Source organism: Mus musculus, chromosome 18 (genome assembly GCF_000001635.26).
Source record: "Mus musculus strain C57BL/6J chromosome 18, GRCm38.p6 C57BL/6J".
Taxonomy (NCBI): Eukaryota; Metazoa; Chordata; class Mammalia; order Rodentia; family Muridae; genus Mus; species Mus musculus.
Genome location: NC_000084.6, coordinates 80509508 through 80532054, shown reverse-complemented (window position 1 = coordinate 80532054; position 22547 = coordinate 80509508). Strand labels below are relative to the sequence as shown.

At 46.7% G+C, this 22547-nt stretch overlaps 2 long non-coding RNA genes across 7 annotated transcripts in view; one reads left to right on the top strand and one right to left on the bottom strand.

The window, feature by feature from the left end:
- Positions 1-1327: 1327 nt before the first annotated feature.
- On the bottom strand, positions 1328-3894 carry Gm41788. Its single transcript, XR_877605.3, has 2 exons — positions 3424-3894; positions 1328-2649 (listed from the first exon to the last, which is right to left on the bottom strand). It is a non-coding gene; the product is annotated as a predicted gene, 41788 (long non-coding RNA).
- A 6-nt stretch (positions 3895-3900) lies between these two features.
- Positions 3901-22547, top strand: part of Gm30020 — a 28030-nt gene continuing 9383 nt past the window's right edge. Inside the window, exons 1-2 of one of the 6 annotated variants that reach the window (XR_877602.3) lie at positions 3901-4013; positions 10537-10724. This is a non-coding gene — a long non-coding RNA (predicted gene, 30020). Of the gene's footprint in view, positions 4018-10536; positions 10725-22547 lie in introns of all 6 variants that reach the window. The other 5 variants (XR_877604.3, XR_001782538.2, XR_001782537.2 and 2 more) reach the window with 5 other exon arrangements.

Here is a 22547-nt window from a genome sequence, read left to right as displayed (position 1 = left end):
TTGAGGAGAAACTTAGGAAAACATATTATGAGAACATAATCTAGACTCTGGACAGGGGTGTCCTAGTTTTGGGATGCTACCAACCCCTGCACTTCCTTCAGCTTCCTGGGATCTGAAGAGCTTTCTGCCCCGCTCTCATTGTCTCTCCTCCCTGAACACCATGGTTACCTGTGGCACTGAGAACCCGCAGCAGGAGGAATGATGTAGCTATGCCATTTTGCAAACCATAACATTCATTTCTGGGAGAACTAATGCTCTGTATAGTCAGAACTATTTGAGTGATGCCATCGCCTTGATAGACATATTCAGCAAGCCACAGACAAAGGTATGGGCTGGGACCCAGCTTGTTTTCTGATGAGTATGCTGTCCAATAACTGTGCTACAAATAAGCAAGCGTGAGCTGTACCTTTGCATGTCCATGAGGTCTCCCTAAGTGTTACCCAGGCCCTCTCCTGGTCTGGAGACAGGGCCCAGATTACAGTCAAGAGTGATTTCACAGAGTAGAGCCATGGAGACCGGCGCTGTCCGTGACACCTGACGTCATGGTGTTTTCCCTACTCCCTTACTCGGTGACACTGACTGGGAAAGCTGGCAATGCTGATGGACCACGATTCAAGGATGGTGATCATGCAAGTTTGCATCTAGGATCTCTCCTGGCAACTCTAACGGGCTACCAAAGAAGATCTGCCTCTTCCGATGAACAAAATGGCTGAGAGGGCCAGAGATGCGATGACTAGGATGTAGCCAAGTGGTCACACTTGAGTCTGGCATGCTGTGGTCCAGTTCAACAAGCATCGCACTGGCCATGCAGATGCACATCCTGGGCATGTGTCTTCGGTGTCCTCAGTGATAACAGGTGAACTATAGCAACCATCTGTACCAAGCCTGGAGCATCCGTAGACTAGCACTGCTCTCAGCCTTGACAGAGATGCTCCATGGTACAGAGAGCAGCAGCTAAGGCAGAGACTCATAACTGGTCAAAGTGCTTAGAAGTAACTGTGAATCCTTAGCCCTAAGCAGGACACCTGTAACATACCTCCATGGCCCAGGGAATGTAACATAGGAGGGACAGACAGCCTGTGGAAGCTGGCTGACCAAGACGCACGCTGCAAAGCACTGCCCTCCAGACAGGACATGGCTGCTGCAATCAGGAACACACAGCAGCGGTACATACATACATACATACATACATACATACATACATACATAAATCTAGCAAGTAGATTTGCTAGGAAAAAAGGGTTCTGTGAAGACTGGGGGAGAAATGAGAAAGAGAGAGAGAGATGAGAGATGAGAGAGAGGAGTAAAAATGATCACAATGATCTTATATCTGTATACTATCTGACAGCAAAATATATTTTTTAATTAAAAAAATTAGACAAGAGCTTTCAAGTAAAACATGAAGGTTTGGAAAATGTGTATCTGTATCTGCGACTGTTTGCTTCCCAAAAGCTCACTACTTCCCGAGGAAGTTGGAGGTGACTCCTAATGTGACTGACACTTCATAAAGAAATGCATCACTGTCTGGAAACTCCAACAAAGGGGCCACTGTGTCGCATCCACACTTGGATGAGGTTCCTTAGGGTACATGAGTCAGGCCGGGTAGGGTTAACCAATACAGACAGCACAGTGGTTCCCTGTGGCTTCTGAGTCCGCAGGCAGCTAAGCCCCGAGGAAGCTGCCCTCGTTAGTGCCCATGTGATAGCAAAGAAGACAATGCCGAGGCTCATACCGCTCCTTCAGGTCAGTCCGTGCAGTTGGACGATACACGTGCGTCCATGCCCCAACCACAGTCTGCAGAGAATACAGTGGCCCTTAGGCTGCATGAGAGATGCTTGCTTGCTTGCTGCTGTCTCTGCTAGTGCTGGCTGTGTCTTGGGAAAACTGTGTTCACACTAACTCTTGGTAGAATGGTTTTCAACTGGCTTAGTCAGCCCACGATCTGTTTCTCAGTTTTCACTCTAACATGACATACCCTGCCCGGTAAGGACAGTGCTTAGAGAGCTTTCAACAGCTTTAATGAGTACAGACATCTAGACACCAGACAGATGGAGACCTGCTGGGGACAGAGGCTAAGCACAGATCAGTTTCTACTAAATCAGCTTGGTTTAGCCTCTGCCCCATGAGCTCTGGAGTATCTAGAAGCAGACATGAAGCTATGTCTACGCCCCCAACCCCACATACTCTCTGGTCCTTGCTTCATGTGATGACCACCAAGCCCTCAGCCCTTGTCAGCATCTTCTTACATACTTCTGCCAACCTGTTCCTGCCAACACAGGAAGATAGAACTCTCTCCAGATCCTCCGACATTGGTTCCTGGCCTTCATGACCCCTCAGTGCAGTCAGCAATCTCTATGCCAGGTCCTTCCCTGTCTAAGTTTGAACAAAACGTGGCTCAGCAGATCTCTTCAGTGTCGACTCTGACGTTACAGACACAGAAGAGGGTGGCTCAGGATGGCTTCAGACATCTGAGCTGTCGAACAAGATCAGTGAGATCCCACGGAGGAGCCTCACCTTACTTTCTTTGTGCAGACCCCTGAGGAGAGGTAGGGCATGGGTTGGCCATGTAGCCATCATGCTAACAGGCCTGAGGTCTGCATCTGGCTTCTGAAGCTCTGATGGGAAATCAGCATCAATTCTGGAGAATACCTGTAAAAACAAAACAGAACAGAACAAAACAAAACAAAACAAAAGCCAGGATGCAGTTAGCCTCTGCCATGACAGAGGCTGCATTTGCTGCATCTCCATTATCAGGGCACACAAAACTACCCAGACCAAGCAGACCTGCAGAATAAAAGGACAGGCTGCTGATGTTGCCGATTACCTAAGAGAAGAGTTACCTGGCATATAGTTTCTAGACTTCGAAATGGCAAATGGGATGGACAAGTGAATACACTCTGGATTGGCTGCTCTTCTCCGTGGTGTGGTAAGTTATGTTACTCACAGACCCAGTTTAAAGAAGGAAGGGTTTGCTTGCATCCACAGTCTGAGAGCACATTCACAATGGCAGGGGAGTCACAAAGGCAGAAATGTATAACACTGTCGATACATTGTATCCACAGTCGGGATGCAGAGAGGATGCTGGTGCTCAGCCCCTGCCATGCTTTTTATTCAGTCCGGAATGCCAGCCCGTGTGTTTTATTGTCCAAATTTAGGATGAGTCTGCCAACTTCGATTAACCTAACCAATCTAGAGGAACCCCCTCCCCGGCAGACACTCTCAAAAGTTTGTTTCCATGGTGATCCTAACCCCTCTTAATTAATATTAATCATCAAACATAACTGGACCTTGGTATGTGCCTGCAGAGACAACTGCATGTTGCCAGCATTGTAGGTATCATTCACACACACACACACACACACACACACACACACACACACACACACCAGCATCAGTGCCAGCATTGTGGTTATTATCACTTACATCATCATAGTCAGTCAGCATCATCCTGCTCTGTCCTCATCACCGTCATTATCACCGTTGTCATCATGGGCATCTCTGTTGTGGCCGTCAAGGTCATCACTGTCAGCAGCAGCATCTTCAGTGTTGCACCATGTGTCAACTCAATTCTGAGTCTGGGCTGGGCCCCCTGATAGAAGCGCACAGTGGTCAGGCCCTGGGTCTGGGTCCTGCTGTCAGAGCGTCTGGAGCTGGTCAGAACTTCACAGGGAAGTCTCTGGGTGACTGAGCCACCTTGCTGTGAATGTGAAGGAGTGGTATTCTCCAGGCACTCTCAGCAACATCCAACTGCATGGTATATCTACATGTCCTTCCCAACAATAGGTAGTGAAGGCCAGGCATCCCAGGGGCAGAAAAAGTATTGGACTTTGGTCTCCTGTCTGATAAGCACTGATCGATAGCTCTGATAAGCTGAAGTTCCTGATCTGCTTTTCCCTTTTGTTTTCTGCAGCTGTTGACTGGAATTCAGAGGCTGCCAAGGTCTGTCCTGGTGTCACGTCCACTGGAGCCAGAGGATGCAGCCCCATCTTGCTGGCCTCTAGAAACGGCATGAGGTAGGTAAGGCAAACCAGGAGTGCATTGCTAAGTCACTCCATGGAATCATCTGCCCAAGTCTTGGTTCCAGGCCCACCTTAGGGATTAGGGTGTGTGTGTGTGTGTGTGTGTGTGTGTGTGTGTGTGTGTGTATGTGTGTGTGTGTGTGTGTGTATGTGTGTGTGTGTGTGTGTGTGTGTGTGTGTGTGTGTGTGATAAAAAGTGTGGTTTTATGGTACAGACTGATGTATGTGCTTCAGTGAGAGTGTGTGAAAGTAGGTATATACGTTTTTGCATGCCTATGATTACATGTGTGTGTGCATTGTGTGTTAGTATGTGTTTCTGTGTGTATTGTCAACAGGCATGTGAAATGTATGTATATATGTATATATGCATATATGTGCACGTCTGTGTTTGTGTACACACTGTGTTAACTATGCTTGTGTATGCAAATGTCACATAAGGACATGTGTAGTGCTGGGGTTGGCGGCCTTGTCTCGGGGTGTCTGCCTGAGTATGTCTGTACATGTGAAGGGTGTTAAGTCTCAAGCGTGGTTTGGTATGCAGAACTAAACTACTGTCTCCATGAGGCAGAGCCATGTGGCAGGGTTTTCAGCTGAGGCTCGCAAATAATGTGCTGCTGATCAATACCTTCTGTCTAAACTGGACTGAGCCAGTTTCTGGTGGAAAATCGTGGTTCAGATTCCATAGGCTCCCTCTGAAAGGCCTCAGACATCTGCAGGCTCATCCCCGTGAGCCCGAGAAAACTGGCATGAGGATATAACTTCATTAACTTGGGCTTTCAGGTACGGGCCTAAGTTCTGCTATCTTGGAGCTCAAATCAATCAGCTAGAGCAAGGTCACTGCCACTTGGTGCTATCACAGACCCAAAGGCAACGGTTGCACTCAGAAGTTCCTCCAAAGAATTCAACCTCGTTTGCCTGCCGCCTGCCATCCTGACTGTTTTAAAAAGTTACATATGGGCTAAACATGAAATGACTCAGAAACACTCACCATGGCACTATGCATGCATAATAACTTTGATTTCATACAGCAACCCTTACCTATTTAGTCTGTGTTTCTCTACATTTTCTATACACTTTAAAAGTCTTGACCTAACAGATTATATGAGTTTGAACATTTTTACCTTTCTGAACAATGTCTTTTTCTCTCCCTGACCCCCCTTGAGTTTGATTCCCTGTCCATGACCTTCTGAGGGGCCTGGGCCGTCCTGTGATTCCTTAGCCTTTGAATAAGAGTTGAGTTGGGAGAGTGGCTGGCCCTCACATTGTAAATGCAGGCTTCTGGACACAGAGCTGGGACTGCACTTGACTTTCTGCACACCTGCTAGGTCACAAAGACTAACTTGTAATTCACAAAGACGCGGAGAACCTCAGGGAAGCTGTGCTGTGAGGGAGGCTGGGGCAGAGTTGGTGCGCTAGTGATTCCCTCCAGTGAAGTTCACCACATGTGGTGATGAAGAGAAGAAAACCCCAGGGTATCCAGGGAGGTAGAGATGGGGCCCCTGGAGTAATGTGACACACACACACACATACACACACACACACACACACACACACACACACACACACACACGCGGAACCTGTTGAATGGCATTCTTAGGACGCATGCACCTCACTGTGTGTGTGCCTTTATTTTAAAAGATTAAAACACCTATAGACTTCCATGATGGGAACCTGACCTGGAAATCAAAGGACAGATATAGATACAGGGTACAGGGATCGGAGGGGCCGATGTATGGAAACAGAAACGCTGACGACAAGATCCTGCTAGTCAGCACGAGTGTTCAGCATGGACATACTAAAAGATCATCTCCATCTTTCTGCGTGTATGACATTTTTTCATAGAAGATACTTCCTAAGTCTTGTTTGTCCATGCAACATGTAAGACTGGTTGTACCAGCCCACCAACCTTGGCAGCCCTTTCCCTTTTCCCCACAAACACCCAGTTTTCTCTTCACTGTAGCCTTGGTGTTAGGCGGTAGCTGACCCCAGCCCTGACGCCTAAGGTACTACCCAGCAGCATGGCATCTGCTTGCCTCCGATGGCCATCTTGATGAACACCTGTCACCAGTTAGTCCAGCAAGGCCACCCCTCAGCTCTGGCCTCTGGTACAGTACCTTCATGCTCATGACTCTTGCTGTCAGAAACCACATGTTAGTGGCTGGTAGAACCATATGTGGCTGGTAGAACCACATGTGGCTGGTAGAACCACATGTGGCTGGTAGAACCACATGTGGCTGGTAGAACCACATGTGGCTGGTAGAACCACATGTGGCTGGTAGAACCACATGTGGCTGGTAGAACCACATGTGGCTGGTTGGTAGAACCACATGTGGCTGGTTGGTAGAACCACATGTGGCTGGTTGGTAGAACCACATGTGGCTGGTTGGTAGAACCACATGTGGCTGGTTGGTAGAACCACATGTGGCTGGTAGAACCACATGTGGCTGGTAGAACCACATGTGGCTGGTTGGTAGAACCAGTCTCAGGATGGGGGAGAATACAAGATTCAAAACAAGAGCAAGTGGTTGCCACGGGGTCAAACCGCCCCTGAATCCTGACCCCCATGAATCTGTGTGCTTAGTCAGACCAATTATTAGGTGAGTCTCTATATAAGTTAGAGTTAGCAACAGCCCTTGCTAGGTACATGTTGAAATTACAGTTCCGTTTCGTGTAGTCTTGAAAACCTCACCTAGGGCTAATAGAGCACTAAATGGTACCTCGAGGGATGCCAGCCGTGCCTGTGATATAGGTTTCCGTGTTTATAGAATCTTCCTGGTGGCTCTCTATGGCTTCCACAGGCTACCATTTTCAGTTTTCTGTGGATGAGGCTGACTACCTTCAGGGCTACAGAGCCTTCACCAGAAATACAGTTTTAAAACACTGGGTCCTCTCATAGCTTACTTCTCTGCCACAGGAATGTTTGTACAGCGGTACGAGCATCGTTCTCTGTTCATCTCTAACACGGGAGGCAGGCAGTGACTTATTCCTGCATGTGAGGGAGCTGAGACCCTTGGCCTGTTCTGAGAGCTGAGCAGTGGAACTTTCCTGTTGTGAGTGTCCCTGAGCAACGCTGACTGTCTCGCCCGCAGAGAGCTATTTCTGGGAAAGCAGAAACAATCGATTCTCTAAAAACACCCAGGGTCCATCCGTGCTTCCCCTTTCAGAGAGAGAACAGAAGCTTCCTCTTGGTGTTCTTGTGGGAACCAAGGCAGGTGCAGGGATGGACAGCCCGTGTCTAACGAGGAGCCCTCCTGGTGGTGACGGGGGCAGCCAGTCTGCTGACGAATAATCTCCTGAGTCACTGCGTGAGCCCTCACTGCCCAGGACTCGGAGACAGTGATTAACACTGCAGTGGGCTCTTCCTTCCCATTGGAACTGGGGGTGGGGTGCAATTTATTCTTCAACAAATAGCAGGAAAAACAAGATAATATCAGGAGGGAGAGAGTCTGTAAGCCCCAAATCAAACATCTATAGCAAGTAGGATGTTACTCAAGTAACGATTCTAAGGCTGAAGGCATGCCCCATCAGTAAAGTGATCGATGCACTCGCAGGAGGCTCTGAATTCAGATCCCCACCTGAGTAGCTGAGCAAAGGAGACTATGACCATAATCCCATCAGTGAGGAAGCAGAGACCAGAGTATCCTTAGGGCTTGCTGGCCAGCCAGTCTAACGGAACCGGGTTCAGTGAAAGACCTTGTCTCAAGGTGGAGAGACAGTGAAGACATGTGATGTCGACCTCCGGCCTCCACACAATGTGCGTCCACTCACACATGTGCAAACACGGTGTGTGTTGGGGTGGGCGGAGTTCCCCAGCAAGCGATGCGGGGGCCCATTCGAAAGTTTGTTTAGAAGCTCAGGAGATTACACACATGCCGAGAGGCTACGATTCGGGAGTTAACGGGGCTTCCTGAACCAGCTCAGTTCTGGATCTCCAAAGGCCGATGGGCATTTGGAGGCCCATTCCCAATGTGGTCACGTGGTTCCATTGCATCTCCACTGTTCTTAGCGTATCTCTGTAGCCTATCCGATTTTAGAGGTAACTGTCACTGTCTTCAGGCAGATCTCTGCAGCAGCCACAGCGCAGAAGACAGGGAAGAGTCCATGCTAAATCTTTCGGTAACCACTAGGCTTCCCTAAAGAGTCTTGCCACCTGCCCTAATAAACTTGTGTGCCAGCCAGCACGGTGAGTTCTCGGAAACCTGCAGCCAGAGAAATGGCATGCAGGAACCGCAGATCCACTCCTTCTTCAACTGGGCAGGTGGCCCACATACGTCTGCCAGCGCTTTAGGGACGAACCTTCAATGCCTGGAGTCCCATACAGTCATTACCCTAGGAATGGAGCAGAGCCCTCTTCCAAACATACCATGGCTGGACGGCTCCCTCATCTCTCAGGTTTCAAACCAATAGTCTGCTTCACCCATGGACACCCACACTGCAGTATGCTCTCCTGTTCTGCATTTCCTCTGGGTTTGAGCCTCGTTTTTTTGCCCTGTTTCTTCTGTTTATCATGTATTGGGTTTTGTTTGCTTCGTGTATTCCACCCGATGTGACCCTCTCTCTCATCCTTTCTGGAGTTCGTCCAGGTTGAAATCAATTAGCAAGTTGACATTCACCCTGGTCAATCCCACCACAAGGTAGTCATTTCAGGCTCCCTGGTCCTTTGTACGGGTCTGGGGACAGATACTGCCACAGACTTCAGAAGCAGTGGCTTTTTTTGTCTGCGCCCCTGCTCACAGGAGGTCACAGAGATGCAGTGCAGCCTCGGGGACTGAGTCAGTCCCCTGATACCTCTCCCCACAGCTGCAGCAGAGGCAGCTACTGCAGATTCCCAGTAGTGTCCATGCCACATACCCTGTGTTGGGAGCTGCCATCTAAGAGCTAAGTATAACCTACCACACCCCCTGGCCACAGCTGTCAGGGAGTCTAGAGCTTTCCTCCCACTTCCGGGTCCATGGTTGAAAGAAGCCCTGTGTTTAGAGACCCTAACAGGCAGGTGGCAGCTGGCTGTCTCTGAGGTCCCCAAGCCTGCTCGTATGGAAACTGTCTGCCAGTTGCAGTGGCTGCTTGCTTGGCTGGTTGTGTGGAGGCAACAGAGGGAACTAAGAGATGCTCGATTTGCAAGGTGGTGAGCGCAGTGACCATGCAGAGGGGGCGCTCATTTGTCACGTCCAAATAAGCAGGTGTCACTCTTCCCAATGGAACCCTAAATCACAGGCTTTCTTCACATCTCTCTCCTGCCTGGTTCATGACAGCAGAGTGGGCCAGTGGAGTCTCTGTGAGGTTATGCCATCCACGGGAGAAGGAGGGCCAGCTCACAGAAGGTGGAGGGGACTCTTAGAGAGCAGTTCAAGAGACTCGGGTACAAGTGAAAGACTAGTGACACCGGGAGCCAGCACTAGAAGCTCACACGGCACCTGTGGGACCACCAAAAGGGTGACACTTCAGTAGCACAGACAACTGAACCTCCTAATGAACATCAGGGCCACCTGGCACAGGACATGTGTGTCCAAGGACTGTTACCACAGGAGAGCCTCAGACCTTGAGAACAGCTGCCAGGTCAGATAAGTAAGAGGACCAGGTGCAGTTTCCTTCTCAGTGCCATTGAGGGAGACTGGCCACCTGAGAGACACAGGCTGCTACCAAGCTGTTCTTGAAGTGGATGAAGACGCAGAAAGCCTGAGTCTAGCAGAGCTCTGCCGCTTCCCCAGCATGTTTTTAACATTCTGACATGGATCCCTCTGGCCATGAGCCACACACACCCTCAGAGCCCAAAGGCCTACTTTTGGCTCCAAAGATAAGGATCCTTTCAAGGCTCAGTGTTCTGATCTGAATCTAACCAAGGGTTTCCGCACCTGAGGAACATCTCTGTGGACATTAATATCTGTGGATGCTACCCTGAAGCTCCTGAGCGAAACTGTCCTTAGCTTACCCTTCATGCCTAAAGTTCTTCACAGTGAGTTCATTTAACAAGTGTTAACTGACCACCTGCTGTGGAAAGCCGAACTACAGCCAGCCTGGTATAAGTTTATCACCACGAATGGAGGCTGGCAGATGGCCTGACACCCAGGGTAAAGTGAGTATAGCTGAGCGAGGATGTAGGCAAGGGCTGGAGAAGAGAGGCTTCTCCGACAGTAGCCTTGGTGGGTTTTCAGACCCAGGAGCTGGAGGGAACCAAGGAAGAAATGCATGGGCAAAACGAAAAGGCCTATCACCTTGTAGAAGATGGCACAGAGCAGAGCAAACTGATTTTGATTAAATATCTAGTCCTAGGTTGACTAAAGTTCTAGAATCGGTATTAGATGCAAAAACTCACAACTGATGCAGAAGCAAGTGTCTGAGAAGTTCTCCACTACATGGGATATCTGCACCACATGGGATATCTGTGCCACATGGGATATCTGTGCCACACCTCCCCTCCCAACACTCAGAGGTCATCATGGATGGACCAGATGGGAAGACTGTAAGAGTCAGAGGTTGAATCAGAACAGAGCAAAACTGTGACTTCTGTGCTCAACAGGACCGCTGCAGTCACCAATCACCTCAGCTGTGGTTGTCAGCATAAGACCTGCGCAAGACCAAGCCAGCCAGCATTCCAGCGTGGAGCGGGACAGGACCCGTGAGCCCCTACCTCTAACTGAGAAGCTATCGACAGTACATGGGTTCTGGGGTAGAGAGAGCCAGTTTTCTCCAAGGATGTAGCCCCAGGTAGGTTAACCATGGTCCAGCCAGGGGTCCTATGTCCTTTAGTAAATGGACAGGACAAATTTCACCCTGACTGATCATTTTTTTAAAAAGGATATGAAGTTGGGAGAGGATGGGAGTAAACTCGAGAATGGTTAGGGAAGGAGTGGAGGATAAATGAGATAAAAAGAAACTGTAAACACGGATGAAATTCTCAAAGAATTAATAAAATATATGTTCTCACCTCTTTATTTATATATTCTGTATGCACATGGGTGTGCATGTGATCACACTTTATTTACATATCGTTTGTATTTGTGTGATGTGATCTTGGCATGTAGATTTATTTTGTTAGTTCTGTGCCTGATATGGACAAAGCAGGTTGAGGTGAAGAGAGTATGTGTGGACAGGTTGGGCCAAGACTTTGGAAATGGCTTCAGTAGAATGAAGTCTGGTGAGATGAGGGTCATGCTGGGATGGAAGATGTAAGTCTTGTCCAAGTCTAGAGTGTGGGATATATCGGGCTGGGTGGAGAGGTTGGGTGTGGCATGGGAGGGTCCCAAAGGCCATTTTCAGGAGGTGGTTCTCTTCTTCCACCGTGTCGCTCCTGGGATTGAATTCAGGTCGTCTGGTTTGTCAGCAAGTGATTTTTATACACTGTGATATCTTGCAAGCCCTGATATGGTATTTTTTAATGTTGAAACTGACATATGTATAAAAATAACAGAGAGAAGAAAGGCAGAGAGAGAGAGAGAGAGAGAGAGAGAGAGAGAGAGAGAGAAATATATTTTGTTTTCTCCTAAAACTAAGGAGTAAGAGGAAACCCAGAAAGTTCATGTCCCCAGAGCTGAGAAAGTAACCGAGAGGCAGAGGAGAATCAGGTGATGCCTCACTATGAACCCAGAAACCCAGATCCCTGAAGCCCTTGACGGGGTGAGATGCATTCAAACTGAGAAGATGGTCATGACTATCCGGTGACTAGGCTGCTCCCCAGTCCCGTAGCCTGCAATCTGTGCCTCTAAGAGGCTTGTGTCTCTACAAGCACCATGATACAACCTCTAAGACTGCCAACAGGCAGTCCAGCCAAGTTGGAGTAGCCTAAGCACAGACAACAGTCCCAGTCTCTTGTCTGTCTATCCAGAAGCTAGGATAGGCATTCAAGCAGATACAAGTTTGTCAAGGAAGCTGGCCAGTCTAAACGGAGTCCTGAAATGCAGACAATACCTGAACAGAGGAAACACAAATACAACCATATGTGGAAAGCATGAGCTTGAGGTGACTGAATGAAGCAGATGTGTGGAAAGAAGCCTTAGCCTTGTTGGCACCAGATATGCACCATGGCCATGACATAGGGAGAAAACACTTCAGAACACACAAAACAAACACAAGAAGCCCCTGGTGACCCGGGAAAGTCACAAGAGCTGGCACGTGGAGAAAGTACAGGTAAAAGAGCAATAGGAGAGAAGTCACACAGGAGGGGCCAGAGATGGTCCAGATGCTCATCCCAGGAAAGGCCAGAGATGGAAAAGGACACCACGAACCAAGAAGTGAAGAGAAATCTCATGGAACTGAAAGATTCCTCCTAGGGCCCACAGCAAACAAAGACCACACACACAGTCTTCTTAGTCCTACACCTCATTAGAAAGATAGAAACCTGAAGGTATCCAGGGACTCACAATGGCTTCTGACATCTTCAGGTCATCCCAGGAAGCTAGCAGACGGTATGATCTCACATCCCAGACACATCCACCTAATAACGGGAGCTAGGATTGATTGCACCAAAAACCCAAGATAATGCTTACCATCTGTTATGTCAGCAAAACAACAAAGAATTTCAAATCCAGTGCTATGGCTGTGTAAGGACATGTTTTGTAGGGAATATCCAAACCATCTATCTGGCTTGCCGTAGGGTAGGACAGTCCACATGGCCACAACTCTAGGAGAAAACCATGGTAAAAGAGGCCTGGGCCACACCCAGAGAGCCCAAGATGCTGCATCATAGACATGAGGTAGGTGCATTATAAAGCTGACATACTGGAAGCCAAACTGTGAGGTGTGTCCATGAGTCAAGGCTCTGGGGATGGAGTGTTGGAATTTGAGGCATGGGGAGTCAAGGAGTGACAGGGAGGGGGATCCTTAGAGAGATAAAGCTGTCAGGACATATACAACAAGACTGGAGGGCTTTGTACCTTGGGGATCATTAGCATCAGTGGTTGGTTTATTTTTATTCGTTTTTTTATTAAGAGTCTCTCTGTACTGCTCAAGCTGGTCTTGAACTTAAAACGCTCCTATCTCAGCCTCTGAAGTAGCTGAGAACACAGCACTTGGCTTTGTGGCCAATGATTAGAGACCCCAAATGCTAAAAAAACAAAACAGCGTAGAGACTCTGGGAGAATGTCCTAAAGAATGAGAATCTAGGCTGCAGCTTGCCGAATGTTCCATAATAAAAACTAGTCACAACACCCACCATGGCCCTTATGAGGGCCTGTCCCAGCAGAGGGTGTGGGCCCAAGATAAGGTGTGTCCCTAGAGCATCGAAGGCACTGGCGGTGCCCAGTACAGACAGCTACAAGTTGTTTCTGATGCCAGTTGCCTTTGTGGAAACGGTGGTTGTCTCCGTTGTTTTCTCACATAGCTACATTTATCACATAGCATATAACATATAGCAATGGGAGGTGCTGCCTAACTTGTGGAAATTTAGCCTTGGTTTCAAGTCCCGCTCAGCCCCCGACTTGGTTTAGAAAATGCACCAAGTGGATTTTGTGAGCTCTGCGAGCGCCTCCTTCTTTTTTTTTTTTTTTTTTTTTTTTTTTTTTTTTCCATTTTTTATTAGGTATTTAGCTCATTTACATTTCCAATGCTATACCAAAAGTCCCCCTTACCCACCCACCCCCACTCCCCTACCCACCCACTCCCCCCCTTTGGCCCTAGCGTTCCCCTGTACCGGGGCACACAAAGTCTGCGTGTCCAATGGGCCTCTCTTTCCAGTGATGGCCGACTAGGCCATCTTTTGATACATATGCAGCTAGAGTCAAGAGCTCAGGGGTACTGGTTAGTTCATAATGTTGTTCCACCTATAGGGTTGAAGATCCCTTTAGCTCCTTGGGTACTTTCTCTAGCTCCTCCATTGGGAGCCCTGTGATCCATCCATTAGCTGACTGTGAGCATCCACTTCTGTGTTTGCTAGGCCCCGGCATAGTCTCACAAGAGACAGCTACATCTGGGTCCTTTCGATAAAATCTTGCTAGTATATGCAATGGTGTCAGCGTTTGGATGCTGATTATGGGGTGGATCCCTGGATATGGCAGTCTCTACATGGTCCATCCTTTCATCTCGGCTCCAAACTTTGTTTCTGTAACTCCTTCCATGGGTGTTTTGTTCCCACTTCTAAGGAGGGGCATAGTGTCCACACTTCAGTCTTCATTTTTCTTGAGTTTCATGTGTTTAGGAAATTGTATCTTATATCGTGGGTGTAGTGGCTATTCCTGGTTGTCAACTTGACAATATTTGGAATGAACTACAATCCGGAATTGGAAGGCTCACCAGTGACCCTTATCTGGAGGCTTGGAGATCCTTATCTGGATCTTGGTTTGAAGATCTTGAGCCATAGTGGCTATGGATTCCAGAAGATTGAATCTCCGAGTTAAGGAACACACCTTTAATCTGGGCTATGCCTTTCATCTGGGATTAAAGGTGTGGTGGAACACACCTTTAATCTGGGCTACACCTTTTGCTGGAGACAATATAAGGACATTGGAAGAAGGGAGTCTAGCTCTTGCTCCTGCTCCTTCGCCTGCTTGCTGCGTGAGACTGAGTAACTGCTAGATCCTTGGACTTCCATTCACAGCTGTGACTGAACGATTGTTGGGAATTGAGCTGCCGACTGTAAGTCATCAATAAATTCCTTTATTATCTAGAGACTATCCATAAGTTCTGTGACTCTAGAGAACCCTGACTAATACAGAAGTTGGTACCAGGAGTGGTTCTAGAGTAACAGAAGTACAAGGATGAATCTTTTAAAATTCTGGAATTGGCTTGTTGATCCACCAGCACTTTCAACTATTGAAACCTCTCCAGATTCTCTCCCTCCTGGGAGCTCAGAGAATTTTGAAGACCCATGGTTGAAACTATATTCCGAACTTAAAGAAGCTAATGCCCTTGATTTTCTTAATGAATTAGGTGATTCAGTGCACAAAGCTTTCTACAAGATGGGGAAAAAATCGAAAAATGATTTTACTGGCTGGCTGCTCTTAGTATCTGTGGAAAAAATGATGAATGAAAGGAAGGAGTTGTGTGATAAAATCGAAAGGCTCCAGACACAAGTAAACGATCTAAAAGTTGCTAAGTGTGTCCTTGAGGAGAATCTTCTCTCTTGTAGCAATAGAGCTCAAGTTGCAGAAAATCAAACAGAAACTCTCATTGTAAGGTTGGCTGAACTACAGCGAAAATTCAAGTCTCAGCCTCAGAGTGTGTCGACAGTTAAAGTAAGGGCTCTAATTGGCAAAGAATGGGATCCTACAACATGGGATGGGGATGTGTGGGAAGACCATGTTGAAGCTGAGAATTTTGAATCCTCAGATTCTCAAGGGTTTGCCCCACCTGAGGAAGTAGTACCCTCAGCCCCACCTCTTGAAATAATGCCTTCCCCACATGAGGAAATTAATTTTGCAGAGTCTGCTCACGGCCCACCAATAGTTTCTTCTAGACCTGTAACCAGACTCAAAGCAAAACAGGCTCCTAGAGGGGAGGTAGAAAGTATAGTCCATGAGGAAATTCGCTACACTACTAAGGAGCTTAATGAGTTTGCTAATTCATTCAAGCAGAAACCTGGTGAATATGTGTGGGAATGGATTTTAAGGGTGTGGGATAAGGGTGGAAGGAACATAAAACTAGAGCAGGCTGAGTTTATTGACATGGGTCCTCTGAGTAGAGATTCTAGGTTTAATACGGAAGCTCGCATAGTTAAAAAAGGTGTCAAAAGTTTGTTTGAATGGTTGGCTGAGGTGTTTATCAAAAGATGGCCTACTGGAAATGACTTGGAGATGCCTGATATTCCGTGGCTTAGTGTTGATGAAGGGATTTTAAGACTTAGGGAAATTGCAATGCTAGAGTGGATATATTGTGTAAAGCATAATTGTCCACAATGGGAAGGTCCAGAAGATATGCCTTTCACCAGCTCTATAAGACGCAAATTGGTGAGAGGGGCACCAGCACATTTGAAGGGTTTTGTTCTTTCCCTTTTCCTTGTGCCAGATCTTAGCATTGGAGATGCTTCTGCTCAATTAGATGAATTAAATTCACTGGGTTTAGTTGGATCCCGAGGTAACAAGGGCCAGGTGGCAGCATTGAATCGCCGGAGACAAGGTGATCCTAGTTATTATAATGGACAGCGTAGACAAAAGAATGTTTATAATAACATACCCAGTAATGGTCAGCACAGGAGAGGTGAAATTTATAATGGCATGACTCGCTTGGACCTTTGGTACTGGCTAATCAATCATGGTGTTTCCAGGAATGAAATACATAGGAAGCCTACTGCATATTTGTTTGATCTGTATAAGCAGAAAAATTCTCAAACAAATGAAAGAAAGGCTACATTAGATCGTGGTAAACAGCAATCTCGGCCAGTGAATCAATTTCCAGACTTGAGACAGTTTGCAGATCCGGAACCCCTTGAATGAAGGGGTGGCCAGGTTCCTCTGAGGAAGGATCTTGATAAGACACTCAAAGGTTTTGCTGTTACCCTTTCTCCAGTTCTTCCCCAGAGGGACCTACGGCCTTTTACAAGGGTAACTGTACACTGGGGAAAAGGAAATAATCAGACTTTTCGGGGTCTGCTGGATACTGGTTCTGAGTTGACACTGATCCCAGGGGATCCCAAGAAACATTGTGGCCCTCCAGTTAAAGTAGGGGCTTATGGAGGGCAGGTGATTAATGGAGTTTTGACTGATGTCCGACTCACAGTAGGTCCAGTAGGTCCCCGGACACATCCTGTGGTGATTTCCCCAGTTCCAGAATGTATAATTGGGATAGATATACTCAGAAATTGGCAGAATTCTCATATTGGTTCCCTGAACTGTAGAGTGAGGGCTATTATGGTTGGAAAGGCCAAATGGAAGCCTTTAGAGTTGCCTTTGCCAAAGAAAATAGTGAATCAAAAACAGTATCCTATTCCTGGAGGCATTGCAGAAATTACTGCCACTATCAAGGACTTGAAAGACGCAGGGGTGGTGGTTCCCACCACATCTCCGTTTAACTCTCCTATCTGGCCAGTGCAGAAAACAGATGGATCATGGAGAATGACAGTTGATTATCGAAAACTAAATCAGGTAGTAACTCCAATTGCAGCTGCTGTACCAGATGTAGTTTCGTTACTTGAGCAAATTAACACATCTCCTGGCACCTGGTATGCGGCTATTGATCTGGCAAATGCCTTCTTCTCAGTACCTGTCCATAAGGACCACCAGAAGCAATTTGCTTTCAGTTGGCAAGGCCAACAGTATACCTTCACAGTTTTGCCTCAAGGATATATTAACTCTCCTGCCCTGTGTCATAATTTAGTTAGAAGGGATCTTGATCGTTTGGATCTTCCACAAAATATCACATTGGTGCACTATATTGATGACATTATGCTGATTGGACCAAGTGAGCAGGAAGTAGCAACCACTTTGGACTCATTGGTAACACATATGCGTATCAGAGGATGGGAAATAAATCCAACCAAAATTCAAGGACCATCTACCTCAGTGAAATTCTTAGGAGTCCAGTGGTGTGGGGCGTGCAGAGATATTCCTTCTAAGGTGAAAGATAAGTTATTGCACCTGGCCCCTCCTACAACCAAGAAAGAAGCACAACGTTTAGTGGGCCTATTTGGATTCTGGAGACAACACATCCCTCACTTGGGTGTGTTACTTAGGCCTATTTACCAAGTGACTCGGAAAGCTGCTAGCTTTGTGTGGGGCCTGGAACAGGAGAAGGCCCTTCAACAGGTCCAGGCTGCTGTGCAGGCTGCTCTACCACTTGGACCATATGACCCAGCAGACCCGATGGTACTTGAGGTATCTGTGGCTGATAGAGATGCTGTTTGGAGCCTCTGGCAGGCCCCTGTAGGTGAATCACAGAGAAGGCCTTTGGGATTTTGGAGCAAAGCTCTACCATCATCTGCAGACAACTATTCTCCCTTTGAAAAACAGCTCTTGGCCTGCTATTGGGCCTTAGTGGAAACTGAACGTCTGACAATAGGACACCAAGTCACTATGCGACCTGAACTACCCATCATGAGCTGGGTACTATCAGACCCTGCAAGTCATAAAGTGGGACGTGCACAGCAGCAGTCTATTATCAAATGGAAGTGGTATATACGTGATCGGGCCAGAGCAGGTCCTGAAGGCACAAGCAAGTTACATGAAGAAGTTGCTCAAATGCCTATGGTTTCCACTCCTGTTACAATGCCATCTGCTGCCAAGCATGCACCTATAGCCTCATGGGGTGTTCCCTATGATCAACTGACCGAAGAGGAGAAGACTAGAGCCTGGTTTACTGATGGCTCTGCACGTTATGCAGGCACCACCCAGAAGTGGACAGCTGCAGCATTACAACCCCTTTCTGGGACAACCTTGAAAGACACAGGTGAAGGGAAATCTTCACAGTGGGCAGAACTTCGGGCAGTACACATGGTATTACAGTTTGTTTGCAAGAAGAAATGGCCAGATGTACGATTATACACTGACTCATGGGCTGTAGCCAATGGATTGGCTGGATGGTCAGGGACTTGGAAAGATCACAATTGGAAAATTGGTGAGAAAGACATCTGGGGAAGAAGTATGTGGATAGATCTCTCCAAATGGGCAAAGGATGTGAAGATATTTGTGTCCCATGTAAATGCTCACCAAAAGGTGACTTCAGCTGAGGAGGAGTTCAATAATCAAGTGGATAAGATGACCCGTTCTGTGGACAATCAGCCTCTCTCCCCAGCCATCCCTGTCATTGCTCAATGGGCACATGAACAAAGTGGCCATGGTGGTCGAGATGGAGGTTATGCTTGGGCTCAGCAACATGGGCTTCCACTCACCAAGGCTGACCTGGCTACAGCTGCTGCTGATTGCCAGATCTGCCAACAGCAGAAACCAACACTGAGCCCCAGATATGGCACCATTCCTCGAGGTGACCAGCCAGCAACCTGGTGGCAGGTTGACTACATTGGACCACTTCCTTCGTGGAAAGGACAGCGTTTTGTTCTTACTGGAGTAGATACTTATTCTGGTTATGGATTTGCCTTTCCTGCACGTAATGCCTCTGCTAAAACCACCATTCACGGACTGACAGAATGCCTCATCTATCGTCATGGTATTCCACACAGTATTGCTTCTGACCAAGGAACTCATTTCACAGCCAGAGAAGTACGACAGTGGGCTCACGATCATGGAATTCACTGGTCTTACCACATTCCCCATCATCCTGAAGCAGCTGGGCTGATAGAAAGATGGAATGGCCTTTTGAAGACGCAGTTACAGCGCCAATTAGGTGGTAACAGCTTGGAAGGCTGGGGCAGAGTTCTTCAGAAGGCAGTATATGCTTTGAATCAGCGCTCGATATATGGTACAGTTTCACCCATAGCCAGGATTCATGGGTCCAGGAATCAAGGGGTGGAAAACGGAATAGTTCCACTTACTATCACTCCTAGTGACCCTCTAGGAAAATTTTTGCTTCCTGTCCCCATAACTCTAGGTTCTGCTGGCTTAGAAGTTTTGGCTCCAGAGAGGGGAGTGCTCCTACCAGGAGCTACAACAAACATTTCATTGAACTGGAAGCTCAGACTTCCCCCTGGTCATTTTGGGCTTCTAATGCCCTTAAACCAACAGGCTAAAAAAGGAATAACAGTGTTAGGAGGGGTGATAGATCCAGATTACCATGGGGAAATTGGATTACCTCTTCACAATGATGGTAAGCAAGATTATGTCTGGAGTGCAGGAGATCCCTTAGGGCGTCTCTTAGTACTACCATGTCCTGTGATTAAAGTCAATGGGAAACTACAACAGCCTAATCCAAGCAGGATGACAAAGGACGCAGACCCATCAGGAATGAAGGTATGGGTCAATCCTCCAGGAAAAGAGCCAAGACCTGCTGAGGTGCTGGCTGAAGGTGAAGGAAATACAGAATGGGTAGTAGAGGAAGGTAGTTATAAATACCAATTAAGGCCACGTAACCAGTTGCAGAAACGAGGATTATAAAGTAATATGAATGCCCATTGTAAATTTACTAATGCGTTTGCGATTGTACGAGGGATAGTTATATCATGTTAGGCGTATTTACAACCTTGTTATTGTTTCATGTGAACATGAGATATTATTTGTGTCAAGTTGACAAGGGGTGGATTGTAGTGGCTATTCCTGGTTGTCAACTTGACAATATTTGGAATGAACTACAATCCGGAATTGGAAGGCTCACCAGTGACCCTTATCTGGAGGCTTGGAGATCCTTATCTGGATCTTGGTTTGAAGATCTTGAGCCATAGTGGCTATGGATTCCAGAAGATTGAATCTCCGAGTTAAGGAACACACCTTTAATCTGGGCTATGCCTTTCATCTGGGATTAAAGGTGTGGTGGAACACACCTTTAATCTGGGCTACACCTTTTGCTGGAGACAATATAAGGACATTGGAAGAAGGGAGTCTAGCTCTTGCTCCTGCTCCTTCGCCTGCTTGCTGCGTGAGACTGAGTAACTGCTAGATCCTTGGACTTCCATTCACAGCTGTGACTGAACGATTGTTGGGAATTGAGCTGCCGACTGTAAGTCATCAATAAATTCCTTTATTATCTAGAGACTATCCATAAGTTCTGTGACTCTAGAGAACCCTGACTAATACAGTGGGTATCCTAGGTTTTGGGCTAGTATCCACTTATCAGTGAGTACATATTGTGTGAGTTCCTTTGTGATTGTGTTACCTCACTCAGGATGATGCTCTCCAGGTCCATCCATTTGGCTAGGAATTTCATAAATTCATTCTTTTTAATAGCTGAGTAGTACTCCATTGTGTAGATGTACCACATTTTCTGTATCCATTCCTCTGTTGAGGGGCATCTGGGTTCTTTCCAGTTTCTGGCTATTATAAATAAGGCTGCTATGAACATAGTGGAGCATGTGTCCTTCTTACCAGTTGGGGCTTCTTCTGGATATATGCCCAGGAGAGGTATTGCTGGATCCTCCGGTAGTACTATGTCCAATTTTCTGAGGAACCGCCAGACTGATTTCCAGAGTGGTTGTACAAGCCTGCAATCCCACCAACAATGGAGGAGTGTTCCTCTTTCTCCACATCCTCGCCAGCATCTGCTGTCACCTGAATTTTTGATCTTAGCCATTCTCACTGGTGTGAGGTGGAATCTCAGGGTTGTTTTGATTTGCATTTCCCTGATGATTAAGGATGTTGAACATTTTTTCAGGTGCTTCTCTGCCATTCGGTATTCCTCAGGTGAGAATTCTTTGTTCAGTTCTGAGCCCCATTTTTTAAGGGGGTTATTTGATTTTCTGAGGTCCACCTTCTTGAGTTCTTTATATATGTTGGATATTAGTCCCCTATCTGATTTAGGATAGGTAAAGATCCTTTCCCAGTCTGTTGGTGGTCTTTTTGTCTTATAGACAGTGTCTTTTGCCTTGCAGAAACTTTGGAGTTTCATTAGGTCCCATTTGTCAATTCTCGATCTTACAGCACAAGCCATTGCTGTTCTGTTCAGGAATTTTTCCCCTGTGCCCATATCTTCAAGGCTTTTCCCCACTTTCTCCTCTATAAGTTTCAGTGTCTCTGGTTTTATGTGAAGTTCCTTGATCCACTTAGATTTGACCTTAGTACAAGGAGATAAGTATGGATCGATTCGCATTCTTCTACATGATAACAACCAGTTGTGCCAGCACCAATTGTTGAAAATGCTGTCTTTCTTCCACTGGATGGTTTTGGCTCCCTTGTCGAAGATCAAGTGACCATAGGTGTGTGGGTTCATTTCTGGGTCTTCAATTCTATTCCATTGGTCCACTTGTCTGTCTCTATACCAGTACCATGCAGTTTTTATCACAATTGCTCTGTAGTAAAGCTTTAGGTCAGGCATGGTGATTCCACCAGAGGTTCTTTTATCCTTGAGAAGAGTTTTTGCTATCCTAGGTTTTTTGTTATTCCAGATGAATTTGCAAATTGCTCCTTCTAATTCGTTGAAGAATTGAGTTGGAATTTTAATGGGGATTGCATTGAATCTGTAGATTGCTTTTGGCAAGATAGCCATTTTTACAATGTTGGTCCTGCCAATCCATGAGCATGGGAGATCTTTCCATCTTCTGAGATCTTCTTTAATTTCTTTCTTCAGGGACTTGAAGTTTTTATCATACAGATCTTTCACTTCCTTCGTTAGAGTCACGCCGAGATATTTTATATTATTTGTGGCTATTGAGAAGGGTGTTGTTTCCCTAATTTCTTTCTCAGCCTGTTTATTCTTTGTGTAGAGAAAGGCCATTGACTTGTTTGAGTTAATTTTATATCCAGCTACTTCACCGAAGCTGTTTATCAGGTTTAGGAGTTCTCTGTTGGAATTTTTAGGGTCACTTATATATACTATCATATCATCTGCAAAAAGTGATATTTTGACTTCCTCTTTTCCAATTTGTATCCCCTTGATCTCCTTTTGTTGTCGAATTGCTCTGGCTAATACTTCAAGTACTATGTTGAAAAGGTAGGGAGAAAGTGGGCAGCCTTGTCTAGTCCCTGATTTTAGTGGGATTGCTTCCAGCTTCTCTCCATTTACTTTGATGTTGGCTACTGGTTTGCTGTAGATTGCTTTTATCATGTTTAGGTATTGGCCTTG